Below are 21,244 nucleotides of genomic sequence, written 5' to 3' on the forward strand. Positions count from 1 at the left end.
CTAGTGGGGCAGTTTTATAGGTGGGGTCGTTACGGACGCGGCGATACTAAACATGTGTACTTTTATTGTTTTTTTTTTTATTTAGATAAAGAAATGTATTTATGGGAATAATATTTTTTTTTTTTTTTCATTATTTTGGAATATTTTTTTTATTTTTTTTTTACACATTTGGAAATTTTTTTTTTTACTTTTTTACTTTGCCCCAGGGGGGGACAATACAGATCGGTGATCTGTCAGTTTGCATAGCACTCTGACAGATCACCGATGTGAGAGAAGTGCAGGCTGCTTCACAGTGCCTGCTCTGAGCAGGCGTCTGTGAAGCCACCTCCCTCCCTGCAGGACCCGGATCCGCGGCCATCTTGGATCCGGGTCTGGAGCAGGCAGGGAGGGAGGTAAGACCCTCGCAGCAACGCGATCACATCGCGTTGCTGCGGGGGGCTCAGGGAAGCCCGCAGGGAGCCCCCTCCCTGCGCGATGCTTCCCTGCACCGCCGGCACATCGCGATCATGTTTGATCGCGGTGTGCCGGGGGTTAATGTGCCGGGAGCGGTCCGTGACCGCTCCTGGCACATAGTGCCGGATGTCAGCTGCGATATGCAGCCGACACCCGGCCGCGATCGGCCGCGCTCCCCCCGTGAGCGCGGCCGATCGGCTATGACGTACTATCCCGTCGGCGGTCATGGGGGCCCACCCCACCTCGACGGGATAGTACGTCGGATGTCAGGAAGGGGTTAAGAACCCAGTTCTGACTACCCTCCCCTGGTCGCCCTTGTTACACACACTCAACATGCAAGACTCATTTGCAGGATAAAAAGCATGTTGAAGTGCATTTAAAGTTTTCTCAACAACATTTAGACAAGGCTGTGAAATACTGGTAGAATATAGCCTGATCAGATGAGACCAAAATTGAACTCTGGATGCCATAATACATACCATATTTGAAGACCAAAAGGTACTGCATATCACCCCAAAAAACACCATACCAGTAGTGAAGTTTGGTGGTGTGAACATCATGGTGTGGGGCTGTTTTTCAATATACAGCAGTGGCAAACGTCATATGATTGAAGGAAGGATGAATGGACAAATGTACCTACATTCATTAAAATAATTTGGTGCCATCTACCAGGATGATCAAGATGAAATGAGGGGGGACATTTCAGCAAGACAATGATCTCAGACACACAGCCAAAAAAAACCTCAATTGGTTTCAAAGAAAGAAAATTAAGCTGCTAGAATGGCCCAGGCAATCACCTGACCTGAATCCAATAGAATATTTACGGAAGGAACTAAAGCTCAGAGTTCATAGAAGAAGCCCACGAAACCTTGCGAAATTGAAGAATGTTTATTTGGAAGAATGGGTCAAAATCACACCTGAGGAAAGCATGTGATTAGTTTCTCCATACAGGAGGCATCTTGAAGCTGTCATCACCAACAAAGGCTTTTGTACAAACAATTAAATTTCAGTAATTGTGTTCAATACTTTTTCCCTGTGTCATTTCTCTTTATTATATATAACTTAATTTATGGATATCTGTGATTTGATTTCTTTGCCTGTGTTGATTGTATGGGTTGTTACCAACATCTGGTGAGAATTTCATGTCAACAGTGTCACGATTCCAACTATTGGTGTGTCTGGAAGCAGTGAATGACAGTTTAGCTGCACAGTCTAGGACAGGGGTGTGCTGAGCTGTCAGTATGGTGATGGACAGCTCAGTTGTCCAATTGGGGGCTGGGAAGTGCTGAGCTGTCAGCGTGAGTGACAGTTCAGATGTCCTATCGGGTCGGGGTGTTCCGGGGCTTTCTCCATGTGTCTGCTATTCGAGTGATTACCTGGCTATTTAGCTGTCTCTCTGCTTCAATTAGTGGCAGTTGTAACTTAGATCCAATGGTGTGCCCTTGCTCTGTCTTCTGTATTCCTGTATGTGAACTTTGTTGCCCGACCTTGGACCTTGCCTTTGACCATCGGTTTGCCTTGTCCTTTTGTCTTGATCTGCTATCTTCCCGGAATGCTGACCTCAGACTGCAACCTGACTACGCCTTTGCATTACCCTTTTGTATATGATGGGCCTTCTTGGTATCTGACCCAGACCTCTTGACTACCCAGCCTCATGGCTTGTCGGTGAGTAGTGACTAGCATCATAAATAGCATCTTTAGAAATATATTTACTTAAAAAATTGGGGGCATGTTCAATACTTATTTCACCCGCTGTATATACTGTATGTACACAACAATAATTGAAAAATTATTTGCAGCTGCAGGATGCTTCGAGGCATACTATTGAGTGGTATTAGTGTTTTTGTAAAACCAATTCACATGCGTGATCAGAAGTTAGACAAACAAGTGTAATGCATATGCACAAACAAAATATATGCCTAAAGTTACTGTCATGCTTCCAGATTCGAACCCTTGATTCTTTATTCTGTGGTCAGCGGCTCTTTTCTTTGGGTGTTTAAGTTCTGTTATCTTTGTTTCTGTCGGTTTTGGGTAATAGGTGTTTTTCATTTACTCTGTTTGTCTGTCCTATCACCTTTTGAGTGCAGCAATAAATACTTTCTCCTATAGCCACATATGCAAGCCCTTGCCTCCTCCTGCCATCTCAAACTCAAAAATATTTCCTGGATAGGTACATTCCTTGACCAAGACACCACAAAAACACTAGTGCACACCCTTGTCATCTCCTGCCTTGACTACTGCAACCTCCTACTCTCTGGCCTCCCCTCCAGCACTCTGGCACCACTTCAATCCATCCTACATTCTGCTGCCCAACCAATCTACCTGTCTCCCCGCTATTCCTCAGCCTCTCCCCTATGCCAAGCCCTGCACTGGCTTCCTATCGTCCAGAGACTCCAGTTCAAAACCCTTACTATGACATACAAAGCCATTCACAACCTGTCTCTTAACATCTGTGACATGATCTCCCGGTACTTACCTACACGCAACCTTCGATCCTCTCAAGATCTCCTTCTCTACTCCCTCTTATCTCTTCTTCCCACAATCGCATACAAGACTTCTCCCGTGTTTCCCCCATACTCTGGAACTCTCTACCTCAACACATCAGACTCTCACCTACCACTGAAACCTTCAAAAAGAACCTGAAGACCCACCTCTTCCAACAAGCCTACAGCCTGCTGCGATCCTCAATCCACTGAACTGCTGCACAACCAGCTCTACCCTCTCCTAGTGTATCCTCACCCATCCCTTGTAGACTGTGAGCCCTTGCAGGCAGGGTCCTCTCTCCTTCTGTACCTGTTAGTGCCTTGTTTGTGCTCATGTTTATTGAACTTGTATATATTTGCCCCCTATTCACATGTAAAGCGCCTTGGAATAAATGGCGCTATTAAAATGTATAATAAAAAATAATAATAATAAAATGATATTGTGAGAGCGGAAATAGAAATATGCACAAGACCAGATCTGCATATGAAAATAGGGAGGGTAATACTTTCAACAAAAATGGGTAAGCCATATAACATCTATATATATGAGAACCCACCAGTCTACAGCCTCTGCCCAATTTTTGGGTAGGCTGTTTAAGATGGCTGGTAGTAAGGCAATCTTTTCGATTATTTGAACTGCAATTTCTTCTCAGTGTTACGTGCTTTGGGGATACCATTCTGTGAATGGGTTGGGTACAAACTTGAATAATAGAGCAAACTGTTTGTGGACGCTGCCTTACAAAATAAGGTTGTTGTAACTTGAGTGTTTTCCAATGAGATTTTAAGATCCAAGAAATCTACAATGGAAATTTAGAGACTGGGTCTTAATGAAATTTTCCAAGGATTATTTAGTTCAGAGAAAAAATATTTTCAGTCATTCAATGAGCACATCCAAAAGCACAAAACATTGTTTATGTAACAATACCAACATAATACATAAGAGTCTGATGCCCTCAGTTGGCGTACCTGCGTCATCTCTCACCAACTCAAAAAAAGTATTGACATAATATGGGGCACACCGAGTGCCCATTGCAGTCAGACACTTGCCTGTAGAACACTCATTCAAAGACAAAATAGCTTTTCTCAAGAACTAATTGGAGGAGGTCTACAATAAAAGAATCATGTCTTTTATCTCCTGTAGTATGTAGTTCTAAGAAGTGTGATACCTCTTTGATCCTCAAATCATGGTTGATGCATGTGTACAGAGATTCAACATCCAGTGTAACCAAGATGGTATTTAGAGGAATGACCAAGATGTCCAGCTGTTGAATCAGATGTGAAGAATCTCTAACATAGGAGCATAATGAGAGAACCAGAGGATATAAGTACTGATCAAAGGTAAATGCATGAAAATTCATAAAGGCCATCAAAGCTATTGGTCTACCAGAAGGTTCTTGAACAAGAGAAAGAAACGGAGCATTGATGAAAAAATATTACAAATATTTATTTAATCAATATTATCCAATAAAACGTGAAGTTTAACATCATTAACATCATGCAGTAACGTACAAAGATGAAACGCCTAGAAATGCTGAAACCCTCGTCCCAAAATGCCCACAGGTGGTTGCCCCACAGCGGAAAGTAACAATGAGCCCCCCCTCCCCCTCCCCTTTAGAAAAAAGGAGGAAGGAAAGGGTCACATAAAAGCAGGCGCCCTGTAATAGGGACTCTATGTGCGGCGCAGCTCACTAACAAATGCCCATGTCCCAAAGTCAACATCCCATAATAGGGTTAAGAGGGAAGGGTAACATAGGAGCAAACGCCCTGTAATGGATATGCCACAATGAACAAGGCTCAGTAACAAATGCCTATCTCCCAAAAACAGTGTCCCTCAATGGGGATGGAAAAACGCTGCTAAATAAAGAAGTTAATGAAGGGACCAGGCTTACCAGCGGTGGGGGCAGAGTAAGGAAACAGCCGGACGGTGGACCCCGACGCGCGTTTCGCGGCAAAACGCTGCCGCTTCCTCAGGGGGATACTTTAACAGTGCCTTCCAGGACCTTCAAATAGCCCCCGACCTCAGTCACATGATCAATCCCGGCCAATCACGGCGGCACTATCAGCGCGTGCGCACTGCGTCTGACAGGTCCTGGCCGTGGAACGGCGTCAAGCCGGGCACACACGCACGGGGAGCAGGAAGAGCTCCCAGAGCGTGCGCACGGGACAAAAAGACACCAATCCACACCAGGGCACAGCGGACCACAGCGCGACGCGCACGGCCACCCCAGAAAGATAAAATTTAGTCCGTACCACCCCACCACGTAGTCAGAGAGGAGACCCAATACAGATGTTTCTACAACATCAGGACAGGACATAATTAAAACAATCAATCATATCGGCATGCGAGAAGTCCAATTTTTCAAAGAAGAATTTTTTCGTCCACCATAGATGTCCGTCTTGATAAGTCAGAGAGGAAATCATATTTCTTTTCCATAAGATGTGACTTGGATCCCCAAACTCGAGGGGTTAAAGTGGCATCAGTCAGAAAATGTGTAGTAGGGCCGGAGAGCACATTCTTAGAAGGGACCAAAGGCACCAGATCTAATGAAATTACTGACAATGTAGAAAAAGAAAGCATAAAGTTAAAAACACATAAAATTACAAAAAGTATATTAAAAACAACACCAAAAATAAGGAAAAATAAGGGGGCAAAACGCCGGGTAAAGGAAAGAAAGGGGGTTTATTTTGATGGGAGGCAGAAGGAACGTTTATGTAAAGATTCCAAGAGCAATGAGGAAGCACAGGGATAAGGGACTGCTCATAGATAAGAAGCGAAGCTAAGTGCTTCATTCATGCCGTTTGGTGACATGGTATCAAGCCGCACGATCCACTTTGTTTCTATTTGTGCTAATAGTATTTTGTTGTCCCCGCCACGAATCCCCATATGTAGAACATCAATCCCCTCACCCTAAGGAGTTTCGCATCATAATTGTGATGCGACCTAAAGTGACGGGGGATTGATTTAAGATCCAACGTGTCAGACACTGTCCTGGCTGCACCAATGTCCCGCACGTGCTCTCGAACTCGGACTCTAAGTTCCCGAGTAGTTAACCCCACATACCCTAAGGGACAGGGGCATGTAGCATAGTAAATTACGTTAGTTGTACTACACGAAATCCGTTGTTTAATTTGGAACTCTTTAGTTCCATCAGTAGAAGTAAAACTGGAGCAGCGAAGGACATTGGTGCAGGCAAGACAGTGCCCGCACGGGAAGCATCCCCTAGTGGGGCCTTTTGTACCAAATGGATTTTTGGGGGTGGGGACATAGTGACTATGCACCAATAGATCATTTAAGTTTTTACCCCTCCTAGAGGTCATCTGTGGAAAAGAGCCCAGGGAGGTCGCCAGGGAAGGCTCAGTCCCAAGTACAGACCAATGTTTAGTCAGGATGGAGCGCATGTTGTTCCACTCATGATTATAAGTTGAAATAAAGCGGATGGGGCCCGCTCCACCCCGATTAATTCGTCCACTGGGTGGATGTAACAAAGTCTCACGCGGGGTTTTTCTGGCTCGGTCATAGCCGTACTTAACAGACCTCCGGCTGTATCCCCGGGCCAGAAAGCGACTTCTCAAATCCGAGGCTTGTGCCTCGAACTTGGATTCAGAGGAACAGATTCGCCGCATCCTAAGGAATTGTCCGACCGGGATGGCCCTGATCGTGGACGGGTCATGTGCCGATGAGGCATGTAGTAAAGAATTCACAGAGGTCGACTTCCTGAAGACATCCGCCTGGATACGCCGATGAGTATCGACCTCTAGGCGGATGTCCAGAAAATCGACTGTGACATCACTATATGTAAAAGTGAGTCTGATGTTTGAAGTATTATCATTTAAAGTGCCCATAAAATCCTCGAGCTGGTGGACGGTCCCGTCCCACAAAAAAAGAATATCATCAATGAAGCGATGCCAGCACAGCACATGGGAAGCGGCCGGCGGGCCCTCGTCGCCAAAAAGGAATCTCTCCCAGTAACCCAGGAAGAGATTAGCGTACGAGGGTGCGCAGGCCGCGCCCATGGCCGTGCCACGCTTCTGCAAATAAAAAACGTCCTTGAAGACAAAAAAATTGTGGGTAAGGATATAGTCCAACAGCTCGAGGATTAGTCCACGTATAGGGCCGTCCAGGCCGGAGGTCCCCAGGAAGAAGCGAACCGCCTCAATCCCCCGAGAGTGTTCAATACATGTGTACAGACCCTCCAAGTCAGCAGTGACGAGAAGGGTTGTACTGTCCACAAGGATGCCATCGACCCGTGCCAGGACGTCCGTTGTGTCACGAATATACGAAGGTAGAGTTTCGACCAGGGGTTTTAGATAAAAATCTATAAATTGACACACATGATCACATAAACCCCCGATCACGGACACAATTGAACATCCCGGGGGGTCGAGGGGATCATTGTGGACCTTTGGTAACAAATAAAAAGTTGGAACCCTGGGAGACCTGACCCTCAAACCGTCCAAAACATTTTTAGGTATAATCCCTCCCTCAAAGGCTCTTACAAGAATCTGCTCCCGCAAATAACTGACCATCGGATTGAAGGATAACTTGAGATATGTATTAGGCTCCCGAAGCTGGCGAAATGCCTCCCGCTCATATTTGTCCGCTGGCCAGACAACGATGTTCCCCCCTTGTCCGCAGGTTTAAAAACAACATCCTGCAATGATTGTAGCTGTGAGATAGCCTGGCGGTGCTTAGAAGTAAGATTATCACAAGTCCGCCTTGTGGATAACTTTCTAAAATCCTCACTCACCAATTTAGTGAATATTTCAACCGCTGGACTGAGGGACAAGGGGGGGAACCTGGTAAATCTGGGCAGGACAGAGGGCGGGAATTTACTTACATTCGGGAGCTCCTGTTCCTCAAGTAGGTTCTCCAAATCCCGAAGTGTCTGTTCTTCAATCTCGCTCATTGTTTGTAACTGGGATTTCTTTTCATGTAATTTTTTTAAAATCAACTTGCAGGAGAACAGGTGCAGATCTTTCAGAGCTGTGAAGTAATCAAATGAGTTAGTCGGAGAGAAGGTCAGGCCCTTACCCAGGACTTCCAACTGGGACTGAGTAAGTACATATGATGACAAATTTAATACCTGTAGTCCTCCCTGGCGACCAGCCCGGGCTGTCGCTCCCCCGGCTCCCTTGCTCTTGGTATTTTGTCTGGTGGTCATCCCCTTATTTGAAGATTCAGAGGTGGAATCATGTTCCAACTGAGATGTATTAGATCTTGTATCATCATCATAATTAAATTTACCAGACCGTACAGAGGTAGATCTCGATCGGGAATAGGACATGTTCCTGGATCTCGGCCGTGACCGGCCCCACGAGTTTCGCCATCTGTACACCCTAGATTGTTGCTTATCCTGGATATCCCTATTAAACTTTTTCATTTTCATCGTTTGGATGTCCTTAGCCCACTTTTGTAATTCAGCATCCACTTCATCATTTAATTTTCTTAGGACATCACTCGTTAAGTCTCTCCTCAAGTCAGACTGTAAATCATCAATTTCCTTCTCAATTAGTTCCAATGACTCATGGTTCATCTGCTTAAGCAGAGCCATGAAACCCTTGGAACAAGTATTCGTGAGTTCTTCCCAACAGTTTTTAAAATTATCGTCCGAAATCGGAAATGAAGGGAAGACTTGAATGCAAAGCCCACGTGGGATAAGATTTTTCTGCATATACTTGTCCAAGAACTCGTGGTTCCACCAGATACGGGTTCTTTTACATAATAGCTCTTTAAAACGATAAACCACCTCCTGCAACTCTTTAGTAGACCCATCATTACCCCCATCAGCATTATCAAGACAAACATCGTTGATCTGTGCTCGCCAAGTGCAATCGCGTGCACGGAAGTCCATGCTTAGAAATGGGAAAACTGTGAAAAACACAGAAAATACTGGTACTAACAACCCCAAATACATGTTGTGAGATACCGGGTGTGGCAAAATCTACCTAACACCCAAGCACTCACCAAATCAGCTCCAAAATGCCATGTTTTTGAACAAGAGAAAGAAACGGAGCATTGATGAAAAAATATCACAAACATTTATTTAATCAATATTATCCAATAAAACGTGAAGTTTAACATCATTAACATCATGCAGTAACGTACAAATATGAAACGCCTAGAAATGCTGAAACCCTCGTCCCAAAATGCCAACAGGTGGTTGCCCCACAGCGGAAAGTAACAATGGGCCCCCCCTCCCCCTCCCCTTTAGAAAAAAGGAGGAAGGAAATGGTAACATAAAAGCAGGCGTCCTGTAATAGGGACGCTATGTGCGGCGCAGCTCACTAACAAATGCCCATGTCCCAAAGTCAACATCCCATAATAGGGTTAAGAGGGAAGGGTAACATAGGAGCAAACGCCCTGTAATGGATATGCCACAATGAACAAGGCTCAGTAACAAATGCCTATCTCCCCAAAACAGCGTCCCTCAATGGGGATGGAAAAACGCTGCTAAATAAAGAAGTTAATGAAGGGACCAGGCTTACCAGCAGTGGGGGCAGAGTAAGGAAACAGCCGGACGGTGGACCCCGACGCGTGTTTCGCGGCAAAACGCTGCCGCTTCCTCAGGGGGATACTTTAACAGTGCCTTCCAGGACCTTCAAATAGCCCCCGACCTCAGTCACATGATCAATCCCGGCGGCACTATCGGCGCGTGCGCACTGCATCCGACAGGTCCTGGCCGTGGAACAGCGTCAAGCCGGGCGCGCACGCACGGGGAGCAGGAAGAGCTCCCAGAGCGTGCGCACAGGACAAAAAGACACCAATCCATACCAGGGCACAGCGAACCACAGCGCGACGCGCACGGCCACCCCAGAAAGATAAAATTTAGTCCGTACCACCCCACCACGTAGTCAGAGAGGAGACCCAATACAGATGTTTCTACAAGATCAGGACAGGACATAATTAAAACAATCAATCATATCGGCATGCGAGAAGTCCAATTTTTCAAAGAAGAATTTTTTCGTCCACCATAGATGTCCGTCTTGATAAGTCAGAGAGGAAATCATATTTCTTTTCCATAAGATGTGACTTGCATCCCCAAACTCGAGGGGTTAAAGTGGCATCAGTCAGAAAATGTGTAGTAGGGCCGGAGAGCACATTCTTAGAAGGGACCAAAGGCACCATATCTAATGAAATTACTGACAATGTAGAAAAAGAAAACATAAAGTTAAAAACACATAAAATTACAAAAAATATATTAAAAACAGCACATAACCGGCTGATGCCAGGAAAAATAAGGGGGCAAAACACCGGGTAAAGGAAAGAAAGGGGGTTTATTTTGATGGTAGGCAGAAGGAACGTTTATGTAAAGATTCCAAGAGCAATGACGAAGCACAGGGATAAGGGACTGCTCATAGATAAGAAGCGAAGCTAAGTGCTTCATTCATGCCGTTTGGTGACATGGTATCAAGCCGCACGATCCACTTTGTTTCTATTTGTGCTAATAGTATTTTGTTGTCCCCACCACGAATCCCCATATGTAGAACATCAATCCCCTCACCCTAAGGAGTTTCGCATCATAATTGTGATGCGACCTAAAGTGACGGGGGATTGATTTAAATCCAACGTGTCAGACACTGTCCTGGCTGCACCAATGTCCCGCACGTGCTCTCGAACTCGGACTCTAAGTTCCCGAGTAGTTAACCCCACATACCCTAAGGGACAGGGGCATGTAGCATAGTAAATTACGTTAGTTGTACTACACGAAATCCGTTGTTTAATTTGGAACTCTTTAGTTCCATCAGTAGAAGTAAAACTGGAGCAGCGCAGGACATTGGTGCAGGCAAGACAGTGCCCGCACGGGAAGCATCCCCTAGTGGGGCCTTTTGTACCAAATGGATTTTTGGGGGTGGGGACATAGTGACTATGCACCAATAGATCATTTAAGTTTTTACACCTCCTAGAGGTCATCTGTGGAAAAGAGCCCAGGGAGGTCGCCAGGGAAGGCTCAGTCCCAAGTACAGACCAATGTTTAGTCAGGATGGAGCGCATGTTGTTCCACTCATGATTATAAGTTGAAATAAAGGTTCTTGTAGAGCTTTATGTACTTTTGGGAGCATGTAGAATGATGAAACAAGTGAATGTTGAGTAACAAGGAAATCCTGTTCCTTTTTTGTAAGCATGTAATGTTGGAATGCAGTTATAAGTAGTCTATCCAGTTTTTGTTTTGAAAACGTACGTCGGGTCATTAGGTAAAATCTGGTTAAAAAAAAGTATTTCTTAGCTGTTGTTTTGCTTCCATAATGCATATGTCCACAGGTCAAATGACTATATTGCCTTGTCAGACTTCTTGATGATAAAGGTGTCATTTTCCTTTAATTTACGTCATACCAAAAAGTCAAATTCTTGTATTTGTTATTGTCTTATTTCCAATTCTGGATATTTCTACATACCGTATCGTAGAAGATTTGAACAGCTGGAAAGAGGGAGACGACTGAGGTAGCCTGAGATGGTAGCCTCTGTGTGAATTTGGTCCTGTTACCTGATCCTACTTCATTTTCTTCAAACAATTTAAAAAGATCCTAAAAGGCCTGTTTTTCATCATTTGGAAGTGTGTCAATTAGAGGAGGTTGATGAAACAAAAGCTTAAATGTAAGTTGCCTTCAAAAGAGATGCAGGTCCTTAGTGAGTTTGAATTTATCCAAAACATTCATAGGTGAAAATAAAAGTCCTTTGGATAAAAGTTTTTTCTGCATCTGGGATAATAAGGCTTGATTACGGGGTGCCGATGGGTTGTCATGAAAGAAGAGGGTCTGCTGCTGACACCTGTGCCTGTTATTACACTGCTCCTTTGAAAGCCAGTCCATGGCTGGCATTCATAGGAGCTTATGATTTTCGTGATGCTGATACACTGCTATGTAGAACAGATAGTGTTCAGACAATTGCAGCTTCAAGTCCCTTAAGGGGACTATTTAATAGATTAAAAAGGAAAGAAACTGTTTTACAAAATAAGAAAAAAATAAAAAAACACAAAAGTTCAAATCACCCCCTTTTGTCCCATTAAAAATAAAACAATTGAAAAATACATATATTTTGTATCACTGCGTTCATAAAAGTCCACTGTATCAAAATATAAAATAAATTAATAAGATAGGTAAACGGCATATCGAGAAAAAAAAATCAAAACGCTTGAATTATGTTTTTATGGATGTTGGAATATTGCAATAAAATGTAGTAAGAGGCAATCAAAACATCATTCTACCCCAACATGCTATCAACAAAAAATGTCAGCTCATAGCACAAAAAATAAACCATCACACAGTCCCATATCTGGAAAAATTAAAAAGTTATGGGTTTCGGAAAATGGCGACACAAGCAAAATTGATTTTTCTTACAAATTTCCCCCCAATTTTTTACTACTTAAGCAAAAAATATAAATATATATGTATATGTTTGGTATCTGTAAACCCGTACTGATCAGGAGAATCATATTACCCAGTCAGTTTTATCATATAGTGAACATGGTTACTAAAAAAAAAAAAAATTGTGGAATTGCATTTTTTTGCAATTTCTACTCACTTGGATTTTTTTTTCCTGCTTTCCAGTGCTTCACATGAAAAAATGAATAAAGTCAATCAAAAGTACAAGTCGTCCTGCAAAAAAACTAGCCTTCATACAGCTATATCGATGGAAAAAAGTTATGGCTCTTTGAATAAGGGGAAGAAAAAACAGAAAAACAAAAAACATAAAATCCCTCCCGAGGTTAAGCCCCCGTTGAAAAGGTATAAACATTGCTTGTGAGTCAAAGTTATTGATTTTGGATTCTATTACTTTGATACCTTCCTTTAATTTACCGTATATACTCGAGTATAAGCCGAGATTTTCAGCCCAAATTTTTGGGCTGAAAGTGCCCCTCTCGGCTTATACTCGAGTTATGATCGGTGGTGGGGTCGGTGGGTGAGGACTGTCATATACTCACCTAGTTCCGGCGTTCCTGTCGCTCCCCCTGCCCGTCCCACGGTCTCCGGGTGCCGCAGCCTCTTCCCCTGAGCGGTCACGTGGGCGGAGCCGCCTATTCATTTCTCTAATGAAGCGGTGCCGGTGACCGCTGATAGAGGAAGAGGCTGCGGCACCGAAGACCAGCTGTCCGGGGGAAGGAGCGGGACGCCGGGAGCAGGTAAATATGTCATATTCACCTGTCCTCGTTCCACACGCCGGGCGCCGCTCTGTCTTCCCGGCGTCTCTCTCTCCGCACTGACTGTGCAGGTCAGAGGTCGCGATGACGCATATAGTGTGCGCGCCGCCCTCTGCCTGATCAGTCAGTGCGGGGAGACGCCGGGAAGATGGCGCCGAGGAGCTGCAAGCAAGAGAGGTGAGTATGTGTTTTTTTATTTTATTGCAGCAGCAGCAATGGCACAGCTTTATGTGGAGTATCTATGGGGCAACGGTGCAGAGCACTATATGGCACAGCTATGGGGCAACGGTGCAGAGCACTATATATATGGCACAGCTATGGGGCAACGGTGCAGAGCACTATATATATGGCACAGCTATGGGGCAACGGTGCAGAGCACTATATGGCACAGCTATGGGGCAACGGTGCAGAGCACTATATGGCACAGCTATGGGGCAATGGTGCAGAGCATTATATATATGGCACAGCTATGGGGCAACGGTGCAGAGCACTATATGGCACAGCTATCTATGGGGCAACGGTGCAGAGCACTGTATATATGGCACAGCTATGGGGCAACGGTGCAGAGCATTATATATATGGCACAGCTATCTATGGGGCAACGGTGCAGAGCATTATATATGGCACAGCTTTATGTGGAGCATCTATGGGGCCATAATGAACGGTGCAGAGCATTATATGTGGCACAGCTTTATGTGGAGCATCTATGGGGCCATAATGAACGGTATGGAGCATCTATTTTTAATTTTGAAATTCACCGGTACCTGCTGCATTTTCCACCCTAGGCTTATACTCGAGTCAATAAGTTTTCCCAGTTTTTTGTGGCAAAATTAGGGGGGTCGGCTTATACTCGAGTATATACGGTACTTAATAGGGAGCAATCATGTTCTATTAGCATGTTGTTAATAGTGAAAAAACTATTAAGAAGACCTTGCTCCCAAACTTGTCTAAGATTAGGGTCCACCTCCCATGCAGGGAAGATCTGGACTCTCAATCACCATGGAACAATGCTTAATTTATTGTATTCCTCCAAACTCTTGATGTTCTGCCAGGTTTTTGTAACTTATTTATGTAAGTTAATTAATTCTAATGAAAGTTTATGAAAAGTGTCAACAGTGAACTCATCACAGGTGCCAAAAACACCTCACACCTGATTTTTCCAAGCCGCCTTCCTGACCTCCAAATTCATGATGATATTGGTGTGCCAACACTCAAGGAAACTGGCAATAACAAGAACCAGATAAAGGCAATATAGAAAACAACACAACCAAGAAGGCTAAACTCTGTAATCGTCCATGTGCATTTGATGCTGTAAATAAATAACTTCTGTTCACGCATGTGCATTGGTTCTACAAAAGCACTGATACCACCCGTTATTACGCCATGCACCCCCTGCAGCTGGTAATGACTTGTCAATTATTGTTGTATATATGAGATACCATGAGCCTCACAATAGCATCCTACCCCTGAGGAAGCCACACTTCTAGTGATGATACGCATGGGGTCTTCTTCCCCACTTCTTATTATTACCTATTACACAGGTTTTTTTTATCATGTTATTTCTTCACTCTCTTTTTCAAGTGGTTATTTGACTTTTTGATCAGGTTGCCCTTGCAGTATACTATGCTTTGACCTGTGATTGTTTAAAATTTTCTTATCTTTATTTATGTCTCCAATATTTTGCCATTTCTCATTGCTTGGTTAACCTCCACAACCATCATATTATGGTATCAGCAAACTTACACTGTTTGCTTTATTCATTATTAGCATCCTTGTATTGCTATTACTTAATAAGATGAGGATAGACTACAGCCCTGTTTTGGGCATGTCTAGTTTTGTATTCACAACCTACTGGATATGTTAATAGTTTTTATATATTCCGTGGCTTGTCTTTTTTTTCAATAAATATAACTACTTTTAGGTGATCCTTTTTTGCCATACTTCTTTTTCTTTTAGTTCATTTGTTACCAAGCAATGCTCTGTACATTTTGCAGTGACTGTGTCTGGTGCAGCTGCTGTTCTCTACAGCTCAGTCTGGGACTGAACACAGCAGTACCAGGCACAGTCTCTAAAATAATGAATGGTAGATGATGCTGGCCAGATCACTGTGGCCCCTTCAACCAGTTGAGCCGGCCCCCAAATATAATATTGATGGCCTTTCCTAAAAATAGATCATCAATGTCTTTGCAGGAACTTAATTTCACTTGTTTTATGGATGACTTTACACTGGTTTTCAGGTTTTATGTTAATAAATCTAATTCAGTCTATGATGAAAAGTTATGGTTTTCTGATGCACTTGAGTTCAGTTCCTCCCATATTTAAAGATCTCTGTGTTTTGCCAATAAATAGAAATATTCTTATCATGTCCTGAGCATAGACATGGCAAAGCATCATGAACAACCAGAGTGTGCGTCACTGCAATGTAATATGGAGAACGCATCCTGAAATCATCACACTGATACGGATATCAAAAGCATTTTTTTTGTTACTGTATATCTACAGTATGCCATACTCCTGAGACGTTTTCATTCATTCCACATTTTAGAAACGCTAATATATTTTAATGTCTGTTTTTGTCTTTGATCTACACATGTTCTTCTCATTTGCATGGAGCCATAATGGAACTCTTATTCAAATGCATGGAGCCTTTCCTGTACTTCTGTAAAACTCTGATTTCATTTAACAGGAATTCAGATGATGGCATGCAGAGGTTTTTCTTCCAGACTATGTCATGCTCCATCAGATGCCATGTGTACAGAACAGTCCAGGAGTGCAAGCCCCCAACACCAAACGCAGCGCTGCCCATCTGGCCAGTTATTTTAAAGAAAAGATTGATCATATCCGATAGGAAATTGTCCTAATATCATGTATTCTCTTCCCTGCTGCACTTCATCTAGCTCACTTTCTGTCTTTGAACTGGTCACAGAAAAAGAAGTTACCAGGCTCCTCGCATCTTCTCACCCTATTCCCTCATATCTCCTTCAATCCCTTTCCACGGCTGTCACCACTCACCTAACTAAAACATTTAATCTCTGTCTCATCTGGTATACAGCTCCTGAGCTCCTTGGCCAGTTCCTTTGACCTCATGATTCTCATTTGGTCTGACATGCACTGTGAGCTGTGAGGTCTTATATAGTCAGGTGTGTGCCTTTCCAAATCAAGTCCGATCAGTTTAATTAAACGCAGCTGGACTCCAATGAAGGAGTAGAACCATCTCAAGGTGGATCACAAAGGAATGGACAGCATGTGACTTAAATATGAGTGTCTGAGCAAAGGGTCTGAATACTTATGACCATGTGATATTTCAGTTTTTCTTTTTTAATAAATTTGCAAAAATGTCTACATGTCTGTTTTTTTTCAGTCAAAATCTGGTGCAGAGTGTACATTAATGAGAAAGAAAATTAACTTTTTTGAATTTACCAAATGGCTGCAATGAAACGAAGAGTGAAAAATGTAAAGGGGTCTGAGTACTTTCCGTACCCACTGTATTTCCCTCCTCCTTTATACGTGTCAGCATACACACATTACTTAAAAAAAATCACTTGACCAGAACTGCCTTGCCAACTATAGACCTGTCTCTAATCTCCCCTTCATCTCTAGAGTGCCTGGTCCACTCGCGTCTATTGAGCTATCTCTCATATAACGCTCTTCTTGACCCTTTTCAATCTGGTTTCTGCTCCTTACAATCTACTGAAACTTCCCGTACTAAAGTCTCTAATGATCTAACAGCTAAATGTAATGGTCACTGCTCCCTGCTGATTCTCCTGGATCTCTCTGCAGAATTCAACATTATGAATCTGTAAGGGGGTGACTTGGTACGTCACGTGCCTCCTCTCCTTTGGTTGCTATGCACATGTAAAGACAGGCTGGAGCGAGCCGCCCGCCCCCCTACCCCGGGCGGCATACGAGGAAGCCGCCATGACAGTGGTTTGGAGCATGAAGAAGGGGGGTGTGGGGTTTGCTCCTAGGGGTGGGTAATGTTGGTTAGAGAGGGGTATAATGGGAGCGGGTGGGAGGAGCTGTACACTTCCCGCTCTGTAATCGTGTGAGCAGGAAGCACGTACCAGCGCTGAGCATGGCAGCCATTGAGCAGGTGCTTGCTCAGCTTCGGTCTGCGGCGGCGTCGCAGCCTCCCGGCTGGTTGGAGGCCCAGGTAGCAGGCATCCTGGGCGGGAGCAGCGACGGCGGTGGCAGCGGCAGCAGTGCTGTTTCTCCAGCGGCGGTGTCTGGGGAGCGGAGATCCCGGCGTGTGCGCCCCCCTCAGCGCCTATCTCCTGATGCCGCCCCGGCGTCCCAGCGGCGGCGCAGGAGCCCCTCACGGGACCCTCCGGGCCGCGTGCCTGCGGCCAAGCGTCCCAGCAGGCCGCGGTCCGGGAGGAATCCACCTGCCGCGCTGGGACATGCGGCGGCAGTTGGGCCTTCCCCCCCATCACTCCGGGGGACTGGGCCCACGCGCGCCAGAGCGGCTGCAGTACAAAATGATGTCACGGCGGGCCACGGCGGTGTCGCCCCGCCTGGGCGGCCTGGTTCCGGCGGCAACACGAGACGGCGGGGGAGCATCCCAGCGTCGGCTGCGGGCGGCGCCCCAGACCCAGCGGGGCGTCTGGATTCGGCCGGGGTATCCTATTCCCCTCACTCATCTGCGACCGGGCCCGCACCTCCTCCTGTTTTGGCGGCAGATGGCAGCGTTCTGGACAGCGGGTCCGGGTCTGGGCCTGCCGGTTTCCTGGTGGCATCATTGAACGTCGGGGTCAGCACGGGGGTCGGACCAGCTGGAGCGGTGAGGAGCGAAGTCCACGTCCGAGGTGAAGCAAGGACGACTGCGGGATCAAGAGACGGCTGGATGGCGACGGCGTCGGCGGCTGGGGGGATCACAGCTCCCCTGCAGCCTGGTGAGAACTCATCTATGTTTTGTTTGTCCCCGGCGTCTTCGCCGACAACTTTGATTTCGGTAGATCGTGTTGGGGGGTATGTAGAGCGGGATGGTGGGGTTGGTTTGCGGGCAGATTCGGGTAGTGCAGGGGTGGGCGAGCTGTTGGCGGGGGTACGGGAGTTGTTGTTGCGTTTGGGCAGTAGCGGGCCAGGGCCGTCCCCATTGTCAGCTTGGGTCGGATCGTCTGGTCCAGGGTTGGCGTTGTTAGGCAGCAGTTCGGTTGATCAGGGCACGTCAGCTGGGCCGGTCTCGGTATCTGTGCAGACCGAAAAAGAGAAGGAAGGGGGCATTAAGCTTGATGATAAGGCGCGCGGCGAAGTGTATGTGTGCTTTGAAGGGCCGTTGGGGGCGCACTTGAAGAAGGAGGTGCGTGAAAAGATCTGGAAGGACGAGTACGTGGAGATATTTTCACTTTTGCCGTTGGAGAAATTTAACCTTGATAAGAGTAAAAAGGAGGACAGTAAGAAGGAGGACGAGGAAAAGCGGCGTTGGCGTCTTATTCCTCAGACGTTTGTGAATTGGCTTCAGGCTTTCGCAATTTTGGCAAGTGTTATTGGCGAGAAGGCTCCTGAGAATTGCTCAGCTTTATTTTGTTATATGGACTCCATAGGGGAGGCGCATAGGGCTTATGGCGGTCAAGCTTGGCTACGATACGACGAGCAGTTTCGGCAGCGGAAGGCGGTTCGTCCTGCGTTCCGGTGGGATCAGAAGGACATTGGCTTATGGTTGCGTGTGATGGCACCAACGAAGTTTGGTCACTCCTTTCCAAGTGGGGCCGGAACTTCCGGCCAAGGCACTGGGCAGGGATCCTCTTCAGGAGCCGGGGGTCAGTCAGGACAGTCCAGCAGTCAGAAGCATGGCGTGTGTTGGCAGTTCAATGAGGGCCAGTGTAAGTTCAGGGCGACTTGCAAGTTCAAGCATCTGTGCTCGCACTGCAACGGCGCTTCCCACGGAGCCTCGAAGTGTTTTAAGAAGAAAGGGAAGCCAGAGGGTAATTCCAAAGGGGGTGACTCCGGTGAGGCTGGACGCGATGGTCCCTTATCTAGATAGGTTCCCTGATAGGGAGAGGGCAGAGTTGCTCCGGGCTGGGTTTAGCGTTGGTTTTTGCATACCTGCCCCGGGTTTTGTTGTACCTCCGACCTTAAAGAATATCAGATCGGCTGGTTTACACGCATCTGTCGTGTCTGAAAAGCTAAGTAAGGAGGTGGCTCTAGGAAGGATGTCGGGTCCGTTTCCCACTCCTCCTTTGGATGATTTGGTGATTTCGCCTTTGGGCGTGGTGCCCAAGAAAGAACCCAATAAGTTCCGTCTCATCCATCATTTGTCATACCCGAAGGGGAGGTCTGTTAATGACGGGATTGATCCGGAGCTCTGTTCGGTGGTTTATACTTCGTTTGATGAGGCGGCCAGGTGGGTGCGCAGTTGCGGTAGGGGAGCATTGTTGGCTAAGACCGATATTGAGTCGGCCTTTCGTTTGTTGCCGGTTCACTCCGATAGCGTGAGGTTGTTAGGTTGTTATTGGGACGGCGGGTTTTATGTTGACCGTTGTTTGCCGATGGGTTGTTCACTGTCGTGCGCTTATTTTGAGGCTTTCAGTTCCTTTTTGGAGTGGGCGGTGCGAGATGTGTCGGGTTTGGACTCAGTGATTCATTATTTGGACGACTTCTTGTGTATAGGCCCCGACCAGTCTCAGTGTTGTGAGGTCCTGTTAAGAACGGTTGTTTGGGTCGCTGAGCGTTTCGGGGTCCCGCTGGCTCCGGGCAAGACAGAGGGTCCGTGCACGAGTCTGTCCTTTTTGGGTATCATCATTGATTCCGTAAAGTGGGAGTTCAGGTTGCCGGTTGATAAGGTGTTGGGTCTGAGAGATGAGGTGGCCCGAGCTAGACGTTTGAAAAAATTGCCGCTGCGCGATGTGCAGTCATTGTTGGGGAAATTGAACTTTGCGTGCCGAATTATTCCCATGGGAAGAATTTTTTCTCGTAGGCTGGCTAGCGCTACGGCTGGGATCACTGCCCCTCACCATTTTGTTCGTTTGTCGGCCGAGCACAAGGCCGACTTGGAGGTTTGGGACCGTTTTTTGTCCTGTTACAACGGGCGTTCCTTGTTGATGGAGGAAGTAGTGGGTAACGCTGACTTGGACTTGTTTACCGACGCCTCAGGGGGTATTGGCTTTGGGGCCTTTTTCAAGGGTCGCTGGTGCGCGGCTAGATGGCCGGAAGCCTGGTTTGAAACAGGGTTGGTACGGAACATCACTTTGTTGGAGATTTTTCCGATTTTGGTGGCAGTGCAGATTTGGGGCGACAATTTTCGGAATAAAAGGGTTCGTTTTCATTCTGATAACATGGCGGTTGTGTGTGCAATTAACAGTTTGTCGACGGCATCGCCCCCGGTGATTAGAGTTCTTCGGCAGTTGGTTTTGTCTTGCTTATCCTTGAATGCTTATTTTACGGCATCACACGTGCCTGGTGTTAATAATTGCATTGCCGATTCTTTGTCTCGTTTCCAGTGGGAGCGTTTTCGGTCGCTGGCGCCGGACGCCGAGGAGACGGGGCTGGAATGCCCAGCGGAACTCTGGAACGTGGTGTCCGGGCTGCAGAGCCTCTAATTCAAGCTTCTTTGGCGCAGAGTACGTGGTCGGCTTATCAGGCGGTATGGAGCACTTGGGAGGATTGGTTGGCGGCTTGCAGCGTTGGGGGTGCTGGTTCGGACCAGGTGGGGGCGTTGTTGTTGTGGTTACGACATGGGGCGGATCAGGGATGGTCGCCAGCGAAGGTTGATAGGACCTTAGCGGGTCTAGCTTTTGGTTTTAGGCTTCGGGGCCTTCAGGATTTGACAAAGGCCTTTTTGGTAAAGCAAGCTGCGAAGGGGCTGAGGAGATCAGGTAGCCGAGGCGATTGCAGGCGCCCGGTGTCCTTCGAGATGTTGGAGCGGTTGGGGGTACGCCTGGGTGATATTTGCGTTTCCAGCTTTGAGGTTGCGCTTTTTCGCTTGGCATTTTCGTTGGCCTTTTATGGGGCTTTGAGGGTTGGAGAGTTGGTGTCTCCTTCTACGGTTCGCCAAGGGGGCCTGTGGGCGGGGGACTTTTTTGTTTTTGAAGGGTCACTGCAGTTTTGGATTCGGAAGTCTAAGACTGATCAAACGGGGCGGGGTAAGAAGGTGGTTTTGGGCGCTGTTCCTGGTTCTGTTTTGTGTCCTGTCCGCTGCTGGCAGGATTTTGTTAGTTTTCACCCGCCTGGCAA

This window comes from Ranitomeya variabilis, chromosome 3 (assembly GCF_051348905.1).
Source record: "Ranitomeya variabilis isolate aRanVar5 chromosome 3, aRanVar5.hap1, whole genome shotgun sequence".
Classification (NCBI taxonomy): domain Eukaryota; kingdom Metazoa; phylum Chordata; class Amphibia; order Anura; family Dendrobatidae; genus Ranitomeya; species Ranitomeya variabilis.